We start from the raw sequence: 14,287 nt of genomic DNA, 5'->3' as shown, positions 1-14,287 counted from the left end.
ATCCAATGACAACCGGGTTGAGTATGGAGGCCTGGTGGTGAGCGCTACAATTCCATCTTTGCTGTGGAGCAACACACTGCCCGACCTGAGACATCGCATAAGAAAGATGGTCACTACTAGTAGTAATACGAGGGACACTAACAGTTCCTGTGGTTTCATGCGTTGGCAGGAGATGCGACTGGCATTTCTCAGCAGGATGATGGTCGCCCAAACACTCACCAAGGGTTTCTCAGGAATGACTTCACCATATTGCAACACTTCTTTAATCGATTGCTGACGAAGGACGAGCCGGCAACCGTTGTATGACGTGGGCTCCTATTAACCCTGACACGGCCGGCTATTAACCTTTTAGATCGCCGCTTTCAAAGTTGACTGCGGCGTCTAAAGGGACATTTAAACGCTCCCTGGTGGTCCAGTGGGGTGGATCGCCCCCCCACAGCGAGATCCACAGCGGAGGTAGCTGGAGGGCTTACCTCTCCTGCTGCTGCGGCAGGGCCAGGGCTTTATCAATCGAGCACAGAGCACACAGATCAATATGGTTCTATGGAACCATATTGATCTGTATGAGGAATCAAATGATTCCTCCTAAGGGTGTGTTCACACTACGGAATTCCCGCAGAATTCCATGAGCGGAACTCCACGGTGTGAACTTAAATTAGTGTGAATTGGTCTCCGTGAGACCCGTTCACACTGCGGAATTTCAGCGGCGGACAATTCTGCTGCTGAAATTGTTCCGCACAAAGAAAGAACATGTTCATTCTTTGCACGGATTCCGTGAGCACTGCATAGCCGTCAATGGTGACGGCTCAGTGCCCCGCGGCCCTAGCGCCGCAGTGTGAACGCAACCTAAAAGAAATGTTAACAAAAGTTTAAAAACACACATTAACCACTTCCTTATTAAAAGTTTAAATCACCCCCCTTTTCCCAAATTACATATAAAAAATATGTAACCATAATAAAAATAAACATATGTGGTATCGCTGCGTGCGTAAATGTCCAAACTATAAAATTATATTGTTAATTAAACTGCACGGTCAATGGCGTACACGCAAAAAAATTCCAAAGTCCAAAATAGCTTAATTTTGGTCACTTTGTAGATCATGAAAAAATTAATAAAAAGCAATCAAAAAGTCCCATAAATACAAAAACTGCAGATCATGGCACAAAAAATTAGCCCTCATACCGCCCTGTAGACGTAAGAATAAAAAAGTTATAGGGGTCAGAAGATGACAATTTTAAAAGTATTAATTTTTGTGCATGTAGTTATGATTTTTTCCAGAAGTCCGACAAAATCAAACCTATATAAGTAGGGGATCATTTTATTTGTATGGACCTACAGAATAAAGAGAAAATTCATTTTTACTGAAAAATGTACGGCGTAGAAACTGAAGCCCCCCAAACTTACAAAATGGTGTTTTTTCTACAATTTTGTCGCACAATGATTCTTTTTTGGGGGTTTAGCCTTAGATTGTGGGGTAAAATGAATGATGTCATTACAAAGTAGAATTGGTGGCACAAAAAATAAGCCATGATTTGGATTTTTAGGTGCAAAATTGAAAGGGTTATGATTTTTTAAAGTAAGGAGGAAAAAACTAAGGGGCAAAAACAGAAAAACCCTGCGTCCTTAAGGGGTTAATCTGTCCAGTTACCATATTTGTTACCAATCGAACATTTATAGGACCAGCTGGACTGCCATCTCCAACAACTATGATTATAAGTCCCTTCATCCAATCATACCCCTTCCCTTCAATTTCTTGCTTGAACTTGATGGACCTATGTCTTTTTTCAACCATACTAAGGCTCCTTTCACACTAGTCATTTTTCCTTTATAGAAGTTCCGTCGCATGTTCCGTCACGATTTCCGTCGAAACCCGGCCGTTACAAAACCCCTGACGGCCGAGACTAAATCGCATTGCAGCCTATGGGATTTTGTAACTGCCCGTTTGCACCCGTATATGCCCGTAATTCATTGCGGACGTTATACAGTGACGGGACATCGTGGCGGAAAAATGACTGGATCCGGTCACCACAGCAACAGTCGTCTTATCAATGTAATAAATATATTAATTGGCAGAAGAAAGCGTGGCACATATCACTTCCTTAAATTCATATCTTAATTTCCCCAAATGCCAAACAGAGAAGAGAGCCGCGTCTTACTTTTCTGCTTTCTGAGAAGTCACAGTGAGCGACACGACATGTAAGTAATACGATCATGTTATTTTATAGCTTTAATTTTTAATTAAATTTAAACTTTAATTAAACCAATGATATTTAGCAACTGTATCCTCCTCCCCCCCCACACCCCCCTCTTTCCCACCTTTTCTTGTCTTATTGTTACGCCTAGCGCTCCGGGTCCCCGCTCCTCCCCGGAGCGCTCACGGCGTCTTTCTCCCTGCAGCTCCCCGGTCAGTCCCGCTGACCGGGAGCGCTGCTCTGTCATGGCCGTTGGGGATGCGATTCGCACAGCGGGACGCGCCCGCTCGCGAATCGCATCCCAGGTCACTTACCCGTTCCCGTCCCCTGCTGTCATGTGCAGGCGCGCGCGGCTCCGCTCTCTAGGGCGCGCGCGCGCCAGCTCCCTGAGACTTAAAGGGCCAGTGCACCAATGATTGGTGCCTGGCCCAATTAGCTTAATTGGCTCCCACCTGGTCCCTGACTATATCTAACCTCCTCCCTTGCACTTCCTTGCCGGATCTTGTTGCCTTAGTGCCTAGTGAAAGCGTTTTGTGTGTTTAAAACCCTGTGTACCAGAACTTCTGCTATCTCCCCTGACTACGAACCTTGCCGCCTGCCCCCGACCTTCTGCTACGTCCGACTTTGCTTCTGCCTACTCCCTTGTACCTCGCCTATCTTCAGCAGCCAGAGAGGTGAGCCGTTGCTAGTGGATACGACCTGGTCACTACCGCCGCAGCAAGACCATCCCGCTTTGCGGCGGGCTCTGGTGAAAACCAGTAGTGTCTTAGAACCGGTCCACTAGCACGGTCCTCGCTATCCCTCTCTGGCACAGAGGATCCACCTCCTGCCAGCCGGCATCGTGACAGTAGATCCGGCCATGGATCCCGCTGAAGTTCCTCTGCCAGTTGTCGCTGACCTCCCTACGCTGGTCGCCCAGCAAGCTCGTCAGATCGCCCAGCAGTCGCAACAGATAGCGCAACAAGATCACCAGCTGTCGTACTTGACCACCATGACACAGCAACTCCAGTCACAACTACAGCAAGTACAGTCGCAGCTACAGCAGCAACAACCATCTCCTCCGCCAGCTCCAGCACCCCTTCCGCGGCAAGTGGCCGCTCCTAGCCTCCGCCTGTCCTTACCGGACAAATTTAATGGGGACTCTAAGTTTTGCCGTGGCTTTCTTTCGCAATGTTCCTTGCACTTAGAGATGATGTCGGATCAGTTTCCTACTGAAAGGTCTGAGGTGGCTTTCGTAGTCAGCCTTCTGTCTGGAAAAGCCCTGTCATGGGCCACACCGCTCTGGGACCGCGATGACCCCGTCACTGCCTCTGTACACTCCTTCTTCTCGGAAATTCGAAGTGTCTTTGAGGAACCTGCCCGAGCCTCTTCTGCTGAGACTGCCCTGCTGAACCTGGTCCAGGGTAATTCCTCCGTTGGCGAGTACGCCATACAATTCCGTACTCTTGCTTCTGAACTATCCTGGAATAATGAGGCCCTCTGCGCGACCTTTAAAAAAGGCCTATCCAGCAACATTAAAGATGTTCTGGCCGCACGAGAGACTCCTGCTAACCTGCATGAACTCATTCATCTAGCCACTCGCATTGACATGCGTTTTTCTGAGAGGCATCAAGAGCTCCGCCAGGAAAAAGACTTAGATCTCTGGACACCTCTCCCACACTCTCCACTGCAATCTGCGCCTAGGCCTCCCGCCGAGGAGGCCATGCAAGTGGATCGGTCTCGCCTGACCCTGGAAGAGAGGAATCGCCGTAAGGAAGAGAATCTTTGTCTGTACTGTGCCAGTACTGAACATTTTTTGGTGGATTGCCCAATCCGTCCTCCACGTCTGGGAAACGCATGCTCGCACTCAGCTCTCGTGGGTGTGGCGTCTCTTGATGCCAAGTCGGCTTCTCCACGTCTCACGGTACCTGTTCGGATTTCCACTTCAGCCAGCTCTCCCCTCTCAGCCGTGGCCTGCCTGGACTCTGGAGCTTCTGGGAATTTTATTCGGGAGTCCTTTGTGAATAAATTCCGCATTCCGGTGACCCGTCTTGTCAAGCCACTCCACATTTCCGCGGTCAACGGAGCCAGGTTGGATTGCACCGTGCGTTACCGCACGGAGCCCCTCCTAATGTGCATCGGACCTCATCACGAGGAGATTGTATTTTTTGTCCTTCCTAATTGCTCTTCTGAAGTTCTCCTTGGACTACCCTGGCTTCAACACCATTCCCCAACCCTGGATTGGTCCACTGGGGAGATCAAGAGTTGGGGTCCCTCTTGTTCCAAGGACTGCCTTCAACCGGTTCCCAGTACTCCCTGCCGTGACCCTGTGGTTCCTCCTGTATCCGGTCCCCCTAAGGTCATTAAGGACTCTGCCTGCCACAGGAAATGCCCCTCCCCCCCTCCCAGTTCCATCAGGCAAGCTTCTGTGTCCCCTCATGGCCCTCGTCCTGGTGTCACACTGCCCCGTGCCAGGTCTCGCCCTCTGCCCTCTCTCCCCATTCCTACTCCTGCGGTTCTGCCTGCCGTTGAGGAATCCCTCCATCCTTTCCCGGTGTCCTCATCCCAGGGGAGGCAGTTACCCGATAAAGAGAAGGGGAGACCTAAGGGGGGGGGGTACTGTTACGCCTAGCGCTCCGGGTCCCCGCTCCTCCCCGGAGCGCTCACGGCGTCTTTCTCCCTGCAGCTCCCCGGTCAGTCCCGCTGACCGGGAGCGCTGCTCTGTCATGGCCGTTGGGGATGCGATTCGCACAGCGGGACGCGCCCGCTCGCGAATCGCATCCCAGGTCACTTACCCGTTCCCGTCCCCTGCTGTCATGTGCTGGCGCGCGCGGCTCCGCTCTCTAGGGCGCGCGCGCGCCAGCTCCCTGAGACTTAAAGGGCCAGTGCACCAATGATTGGTGCCTGGCCCAATTAGCTTAATTGGCTCCCACCTGGTCCCTGACTATATCTAACCTCCTCCCTTGCACTTCCTTGCCGGATCTTGTTGCCTTAGTGCCTAGTGAAAGCGTTTTGTGTGTTTAAAACCCTGTGTACCAGAACTTCTGCTATCTCCCCTGACTACGAACCTTGCCGCCTGCCCCCGACCTTCTGCTACGTCCGACTTTGCTTCTGCCTACTCCCTTGTACCTCGCCTATCTTCAGCAGCCAGAGAGGTGAGCCGTTGCTAGTGGATACGACCTGGTCACTACCGCCGCAGCAAGACCATCCCGCTTTGCGGCGGGCTCTGGTGAAAACCAGTAGTGTCTTAGAACCGGTCCACTAGCGCGGTCCTCGCCATCCCTCTCTGGCACAGAGGATCCACCTCCTGCCAGCCGGCATCGTGACACTTATGTTTCTTATTGTTGTTGTTGCTTATTATTAGAGTTTTTCTAGGGGTGAGGAGGTTTCTGAAGTTATAGAGAACTTGCAGGCTGAAAAAAAGGATTACAGGCTGGTCGGACCTAAGGGGGATATCACTTTCTCTAATATGATTTAAAAATATTTTACAAAAAAAAATTGTATTTTGCCATCTAATGCACAAATATGTATAATATATGTATGCCTAATATCACTGTTGCTGTGTGGTGTCTTATTGGTTACAATTATCTTTAAATTAGGTCTACAATTACTCTTCAGGGACTACAACACCCAACATTATAGCTCTCCGGGATAGAAAAACGTATCCCCTATCCCAATGATAGGGGATAAGTGTCAGATCGTGGGGGTCCGACCACTGGGACCTCCTTCAAAATCCTGCCCAGTGCCCCGGCTCTCCTGAATGGGATGTGTCGAACCCCTCAATGCAGCTCTATTGGAGAGACGGAGCTCTGGACTTGGCAATCTCCAGCTCTGTCATAGACCTGCATGGTGAAGGTGTGTCGGCCGCCACTTTGTGCGGTGGTCAACAGGCTCCATTTAGAATAATAATAATAGCAATTAATACATCTATCACAGATAAACCAAGTAATAAAGAGGAAAAACGAGAGGCCACTCACCAAGTCCGTGCTCCCAAGCACGGACTTGGTGAGTGGCCTCTCGTTTTTCCTCTTTATTACGTGGCTTATTCGCCTACACCTCATTGAGATTGAGCACCACCATTACCGAACCACTGATCTCAACCTTCAAGAGCAGCTTGACCACCCACATACACCATAGCAGAAGCAGGTTGTGCCGACTGCTGTCTCTTTGAAAGCACATCTATCACAGATACTTGTAACTTTTAATGTTCATGTATAACTTTAACATAGAAATTCATAATGGAAAAAAAATAAAAAACTTGGCATGTCTAAAGTTCTGATACACAGGGTCTGGGTGTATATTCTAGATATAATGATAGAAGGGCAATAGGAAGTCTATGTAAATCAGCAGTATGTTGAATTAGTTTCAATATTGCTCACTATTCATGCAGATTTGGAGAACTGAAATATTTATGAGCTGATGTGATGTTTTATTATTTGGGGAGAGATGTTTACGGTAATTTTAGGATTTTTTTTTATGAAGTCAGATCTATCAGAAGTTGTGTAAAAGTCACAAACTGTACTAATAATGTTATAAAGTATAACCCCACTTCAGGGTGTTTAGTATTAAAATGAATAAGCTGTTCTATTCTTAGAACCGGTATGTTGGTCAATGTCATTGGTGTGAATTGTAGCTTCCGGCACCAGGGCCCTGGTGTGACTGCTACCCCTGCACCCACTATAGTTCTACTTTAAAGAAAAATGTTCTTACTCTTAATATGTACAATAAACTAAATAAAAGGAGATGACAGTAAGGAAGGGCAGGGTCTTCTCTTTTCTATGTTCAGAGTGTTTATGTGAAGTACAAAGACCATCGTGCTGCAGGTTATTACTGTAGTCTATAACTCTTCAGATGCCCTCTCCCAACTGACCCCTGAGATTTATGAAGTCTTCCTGTAAATCTGCCCAGCCTCCTACCCCCCATCATCCACAACGTTCTCTCCAACCTCTTTACACCACTACATTTCCTCCACTGCCCCCCCCCCCCCCCCCCCATTTTCATAGACCATTCTCACCTCGGAAGCGCCATTCTCTTCAGAAAAGTTGGGGAAATATAAAAGCGAGTTCCTCTGAATAAAGGCGCTGGTCCCCCAAGTATTATGATAAGGTTTATTTGCAACGCGTTTCAATCCCGAACTGGGATCTTCATCATCTTCATCTTCGTATGCCTGATGAACATCCCAGTTTGGGATTGAAATGCATTGCAAATAAACCTTATCATAATTCTTGGGGGACCAGCGCCTTTATTCAGAGGAACGCTTTTATATTTCCACATTGTGTCTCCACCGAGTAGAATGACGTCACTCCGGGAAGCTCCTCATGGCAGCGGTCCGGCTACCTTTCTTCCCAGACGCCACCATAGGTGTTGTGCTCTGAGGGCAACACCTAAGGGTAAGGACCCCTCTTTGTTTCTGCTTTAGTCCACCTTGAAATGGTCCTCACTAGAGGCGCACCCCTTGTTGCTTTTTTTCCCCTTTTTCTACAAATATCTTCAGGAAAGTCGGAATTGGCGATTGCATTTATGCCTGCAGACAAAAGTCCAGGACCTGATAGGTACAAGGCCAAATTCTATAAGACTCTTTATGTGGGACCGTCCGCTCCTCTCTTATCTGCATTTTACAATGCCTCTGACGCAGCCTCCCTCCCGCAGTCCTTCCTATGGGCTTTAATTACAGTGGTCCCAAAGGCAGGGAAGGATACGACTCTATGCTCTAGATATCGCCCAATATCACTGGTTAACTCAGATGTGAAGTTCTTCGCTAAATTGTTAACTAGTAGACTAGCTACCCTGATGGCATCCTTGGTCCATCCTGATCAGGTGGGCTTAAAGGGGTATTCCGGGCAAAAACATCTCATCCCCTATCAAAAGGATAGGGGATAAGATGTCTAATCGCGGGTGGGCCACTGCTGAGACCCCCCGCGATCTGCCTGCAGCACCCGCATTCAATGCAGGGCTGCGTCTGTAGTTTTGGAAAGCTCCGGGTTTCCAGGACTGGAGATGTGACGTAATGACACGACCCCTCCATTCATGTTTAAGGATAGGGGATAAGATGTTTTTGCCTGGAATACCCCTTTAAGTGTCTTCTCATGCACATAACATCCTACTTTTATTGCTCTCCCTTGATGAGGAGAAGGCCTTTCTTTGGGTGGACTTGGGCTTCCTTAAAGGGGTACTCCTCTGCTCAGCATTTGATACAAACTGTTCCAAAAGCTGGAGCAGGTGTGGGAGCTTGTGACGTCATAGCCCCGCCCCCTAACACAGTCACGTCCCACCCCCTCAATGTAAGTCTATGGGAGGGGGCGTGATAGCCGTCACTCCCCCTCCCATAGACTTGCATTGAGGGGCCGCGGTGGGACATCATAAGGGGATGACAGATGCCTAGATGAAACTTGTATTATGGCACTGTGCTCATGATCCCAAGCCCATATTCGAGTGTACAATTTGCTTTTCTCTCCCTTCGTCATTTGTAATAGCACAAGACAGGGATTCCCTTAGTCCCCGCTCTTCTATGTCCTTTGTATGAAGCATCTTCTGATGCCATCTGTCAGAACCTTGTCATAAAAGGCCTTGACATCTTTCAGTGCCATTACACACTGATGGTCAGAAGAAGGGCCCGGAAAGGCGTGAAACGGCTGTAATCACACCTGTTTCCATTTGTCCAGCGTTCCTTCTATCCTGTTATTGTGTGACCAAAGATAAAGAAATTGATCCAAGGAACGAATCAGCTGAATAGCGAGTGCCTCCCTTCTTTCTATACATTGTCTCTATAAAACTCAATAGCCAACTAGATCCCACTACAAATCACCATTGCATTCCCTGGGCTGCAGCACACAGATAGGGAACACCCCTGTAAGTTCAGACAAACTCTGGAGGGCGATATCACTGAAAATTGCACCGCTGACTGGTTGTGGCCAACCATGGCGATTAACAGGACTCTGATGGGGAGCAAGAAAGTCTCAAAACAAGCTACTAAACTAGTGGTCCCTCAAGTTAGAATATTGTTTAGGTCCAGGATGACCATTGTACGTTGATACCATTCTGATCTTATATCCTGAGGCCATAACTCTACGGAAACCTGGTAATTGGTCCTGAGGCCACAAAATGTCATCCAAAAATAGGTATGAATAAAAGTGAGTATAAAACTAATATAGATAAAGCAATCCTTATTTATAAAAGTAAGAAAGATCTGCTGGGAGCTGTAATCACTGTCTATGTAGAGGACAGGAGCTTCTTCAGGGTCCTGTACAGTACACGAAATGTCCTAAAAAAAAGTTACATGGAGCCGCCACCACCTGATGTCCAAAGGAGCAGCTAACCCTGGTACAGGTAAAGAGTACAGAACATGTAATACCTCCCTGTACTGTAGGGGGGCCCTACCAGACACCAGTCAGTGCATACACTTCAGTAATACAGGGGTTTTACCACTGAATGCCCATTCTGATTGGTCGGTTCTTCCGGCCATTGACAGGTATCACAGATCTGGACTGTCTGCACATTGTATGTTGTATCTGGTTTACAGTTATAATGGTCCAGAAAAGACCAAAAATTGTGTAACCTGAGGCCCTTGTAGGGTTCAGGGATCACTGTAGAAAGAAGATTATGTCATAGACTAAGGTAGGGTCCTTAATACCTGGTGTAGAGAATGTACAGAACTGGAATAATTCCCCTGGTGGCTCTGATAATAGATGCTGTATGTACTGTATATAACAAAGCTTATAGTAATTGTAACCATTGTTATATGTGAGGTTTTCTCCTGTATTGTGACATATTTGTTCCTCAGATCTGGCAGGAGATGAGTCCATGAATAGATGTGGATGTCACCAACAAGCAGTAGAGAATGTCTGGAATAAATCAGATGTTTCTTCTCATCGTCTTTCAAGGTAACAGAAACTCTGCAAATGTAACCAGATAGAAAGAAACATTGTGACCCCCGACCTCATGTCCTGTCATTGTCTCCAGGTTTCTATCTGGGTTCTGTAGGTCAGCGGTGGACGTTCCCTGATGAAGTCACTGCTCTGATCGGCTCCTGTGTGGAGATTCCTTGTACATATCATCCTAAAAGGATCTCAGAACCGTCCAGCACTGTATGGTATTTATATGATAGAATACGTTATCCAGAGATCCTGAACACCAAGTATCCATCATCAGTACTGGAGGAATACAGAAACAGAACCTCAGTGGTCCCAGGAGAGAAGGGCTGTACCCTGAGGATAGACCCTGTGAGGAGAGGAGATGGGAACAAATATTATTATCCAGGAATTGCAGAACATAAAGGCACAAATGCATATGAAAAAAACAAACATTGGATTGTTTATCTCTCTGTGAAGGGTAAATATTTTATTAATACTAATAAGTGATTTCTTTTTTAAGAAACAGAAAACCCACAAGCCCTATGTAGTTGGATGCTGCCCCCATGTCTCCATCCATCCTGTATGTACTCAAGGCTGAATTTTACATTATTATTTTTTTTTTTTTTTGCTTGAAGATTTTTGGCTCAGTGTTTATTGAATGTTAAAGAGTACCTGTCATCAAACCATAATTTCTAAAAAGCTGTGTATCATACCTTCCCCCTTGCTCACATTGTGTGAGGAGAAGAGAAAGTGGGTGTTCCCCAGCAGGCACAATGTCACTGACGCCTGTGAGAGCTGTGCCTCACCATGCCCCGCATGCACTTCCTGAGTTTGGTCTTCTGCCAGGCCAGGAGGAGACCAAACTAACAGTTTGACTTGCGGCAGGGAACAGAACAGAGCCACCTAGTGGCGGTTTTTTCAATCACATTGACCACTTAAGGACGCAGGATGTACTCAAACGGCCCCTTTTCCAAGTCCTTAAAGGGGTATTCCGCCCCTAGACATTTTATCCCCTATCCAAAGGATAGGGGATAAGATGTCAGATCGCTGCGGTCCCGCTGCTGGGGACCCCCGGGATCCCCGCTGCGGCACCGCGCTAACATTACAGCACAGAGCGAGTTCGCTCTGCACGTAATGATGGGCGATACAGGGGCCGGAGCATCGTTACGTCACGGCTCCGCCCCTCGTGATGTCACGGCCCGCCCCTTTCAATACAAGTCTATGGGAGGGGGCGTGGCGGTCGTCACGCCCCCTCCCATAGACTTGCATTAAGGGGACGGGCCGTGATGTCACGAGGGGCGGCGCCATGACGTCACGCGGCTCCGTTCCCTGTATCGCCCGTCATTACGCACAGAGTGAACTCTTTCTGTGCTGTAATGATAGCGCGGTGCCGCAGCAGGGATCCCGTGGGTCCCCAGCAGTGGGACCGTGGCGATCTGACATCTTATCCCCTATCCTTTGGATAGGGGATAAAATGTCTAGGGGCGGAATACCCCTTTAAGGACTCAGGACGTTTGAGTACGTCCTGTCAAATCCCGGCCCCCCGCCGCTAGCCGGTGCCCGATGCCTGCTGAAATCGTTCAGCAGGCATCACGGCATATCGCCCAGGGGGGTCATGATGACCCCCATGTCGGCAATGGCCGCAGATCACTTGACAATTCAGTCCAGCGATCTGCGGCAGATTCCGTGTCTCTGACGGCCCCAAACATCCATAGCCAGCAGGGGTGAGGTGGCACTGGTGCCACCTCACGATCGCCCTGATTCGTCGGCCGGGTTACCGGCCTACCAATCAGGGCACCTGCTGCGGGTGTCACACCCGAAACCTGCTCCGCCCCTCTTCCGGAGCATGTGAGCGGGTGCGGGACGTGGACACCGGGAGCTGGGGACCTCGATCCCCGGCGTTAATGTTGGGATCAGGGCCCCAGGAGCGACGGCGGCGTCAGCGGCGGGACTGGCCTGTGCCCGGAGCAGCAGCAGGAGGTGAGTGACAGCCTCCTGCTGTTGCTTAGCAACAGCTCCCAGCATGCAAAAAGGGCATGCTGGGTGCTGTATTTATGCAACAGCAGGAGGCAGACCACCACAACTCCCAGCATTCCCTTATGGGCATGCTGGGACTTATAGTTTTGCAACAGCTGGAGGCACATTTTTTCTATGGAAAAGTGTACCTTCAGCTGTTGTATAACTACAACTCCCAGCTTTCACAATCAGCTAAAGTGCATGCTGGGAGTTGTAGTGGTGCATCTGCTGGTTGCATAACTACAACTCCCAGCATGCCTGTTGGCTGTCGGTGACTGCTGAGAGTTGTAGTTTTGCTACAGCTGAAGGCACACTGGTTGTGAAACAAGTAGCAAACCAGTGTGCCTCCAGCTGTTGCATAACTACAATCCCCAGCATCCCCAGACAAAGTAGTATGCCTCCAGCTGTTGCATAACTACAAGACCCAGCATGCTCTTCCGCTGTCCGTACATGCTGGGGGTTGTAGCTTTTGCCACAGCTGAAGGCACACTGGTTGCAAAACACTGAGTTTGTTACCAAATTCGGTGTTTCACAACTAGTGTGCCTCCAGCTGTTGCAAAACTACAACTCCCAGCATGCACTGATAGACCGTACATGCTGGGAGTTGTAGTTTTGCAACAGCTGGATGTTTCTCCCCCCCCCCCCCCCCCCCAATGTGAATGTACAGGGTTCACTCACATGGGCGGAGGTTTACAGTAAGTATCCGGCTGCAAGTTTGAGCTGCGGCAAATTTTCTGCCGCAGCTCAAACTGCCAGCTAGAAACTACTGTGAACCCCCGCCCGTGTGACTGTACCCTAAAAACACTACACTACACTAACACAAAATAAAATAAAAAGTAAAAAACACTACGTATACACATACCCCTACACAGCCCCCCTCCCATCCCCAATAAAAATGAAAACCGTCTGGTACGCCACGGTTTCCAAAACGGAGCCTCCAGCTGTTGCAAAACAACTACTCCCAGTATTGCCAGATAGCCACTGACTGTCCAGGCATGCTGGGAGTTATACAACAGCTGGAGGCACCCTGTTTGGGAATTACTGGCATAGAATACCCCTATGTCCACCCCTATGCAATCCCTAATTCAGGCCTCAAATGCGCATGGCGCTCTCACTTTGGAGCCCTGTCGTATTTCAAGGCAACAGTTTAGGGTCACATATGGGGTATCGCCGTACTCGGGAGAAATTGTGTTACAAATTTTGGGGGGTATTTTCTGCTTTTACCCTTTTAAAAAATGGAAAATTTTTGGGGAAAGAAGCATTTTAGGTAAATATATATATATATTTTTTTTACATATGCATAAGTCGTGAAACACCTGTGGGGTATCAAGGTTCACTTGACCCCTTGTTACGTTCCCCACGGGGTCTAGTTTCCAAAATAGCATGCCATGTGTTTTTTTTTTTGCTGTCCTGGCACCATAGGGGCTTCCTAAATGCGGCATGCCCCCAGAGCAAAATTTGCTTTCAAAAAGCCAAATGTGACTCCTTCTCTTCTGAGACCTGTAGTGCGCCAGCAAAGCACTTTTCACCCCCATATGTGGTGTTTTCTGAATCGAGAGAAATTGTGCTTCAAATTTTGGGGGGTGTTTTCTGCTATTACCCTTTTTAAAAATGTAAAACTTTTGGGAAACCAAGCATTTTAGGAAAAAAATAAAAAAAAATTTACATATGCAAAAGTCGTGAATCACCTGTGGGGTATTAATGTTCACTTTACCCCTTGTTACGTTCCCCGAGGGGTCTAGTTTCCAAAATGGTATGCCATGTGTTTTTTTTGTGCTGTTCTGGCACCATAGGGGCTTCCTAAAGGTGACATGCCCCCCAAAAACCATTTGTCGCTCCTTCCCTTCTGAGCCCTCTACTGCGCCCGCCGAACAATTAACATAGACATATGAGGTATGTGCTTACTCGAGAGAAATTGGGTTTGAAATACAAGTAACAATTTTCTCCCTTTTACCCCTTGCAAAAATTCAAAAATTTGGTCTACAAGAACATGCGAGTGTAAAAAATGAAGATTGTGAATATTCTCCTTCACTTTGCTGCTATTCCTGTGAAACACCTAAAGGGTTAAACGCTGTCTGAATGTCATTTTGAATACTTTGGGGGGTGTAGTTTTTATAATGGGGTCATTTGTGGGGTATTTCTAATATGAAGACCCTTTAAATCCACTTCAAACCTGAACTGGTCCCTGAAAAAAAGCGAGTTTCAAAATTTTGTGAAAAATTGGAAAATTGCTGCTAAACTTTGAAGCC

At 48.0% G+C, this 14,287-nt stretch overlaps 1 long non-coding RNA gene across 2 annotated transcripts in view; it reads right to left on the bottom strand.

Moving 5' to 3' along the window:
* Positions 1-7,424: 7,424 nt before the first annotated feature.
* The window catches only part of LOC130294686 (uncharacterized), a 12,891-nt gene continuing 6,028 nt past the window's right edge, over positions 7,425-14,287 (bottom strand). For both annotated transcript variants that reach the window (XR_008848578.1, XR_008848579.1), the window contains exon 3: positions 7,425-10,389. This is a non-coding gene — a long non-coding RNA (uncharacterized LOC130294686). The remainder of the gene's footprint in view (positions 10,390-14,287) is intronic.

This window comes from Hyla sarda, chromosome 10 (genome assembly GCF_029499605.1).
Source record: "Hyla sarda isolate aHylSar1 chromosome 10, aHylSar1.hap1, whole genome shotgun sequence".
NCBI lineage: Eukaryota > Metazoa > Chordata > Amphibia > Anura > Hylidae > Hyla > Hyla sarda.
This window is presented reverse-complemented; position numbering and strand designations above follow the sequence as displayed.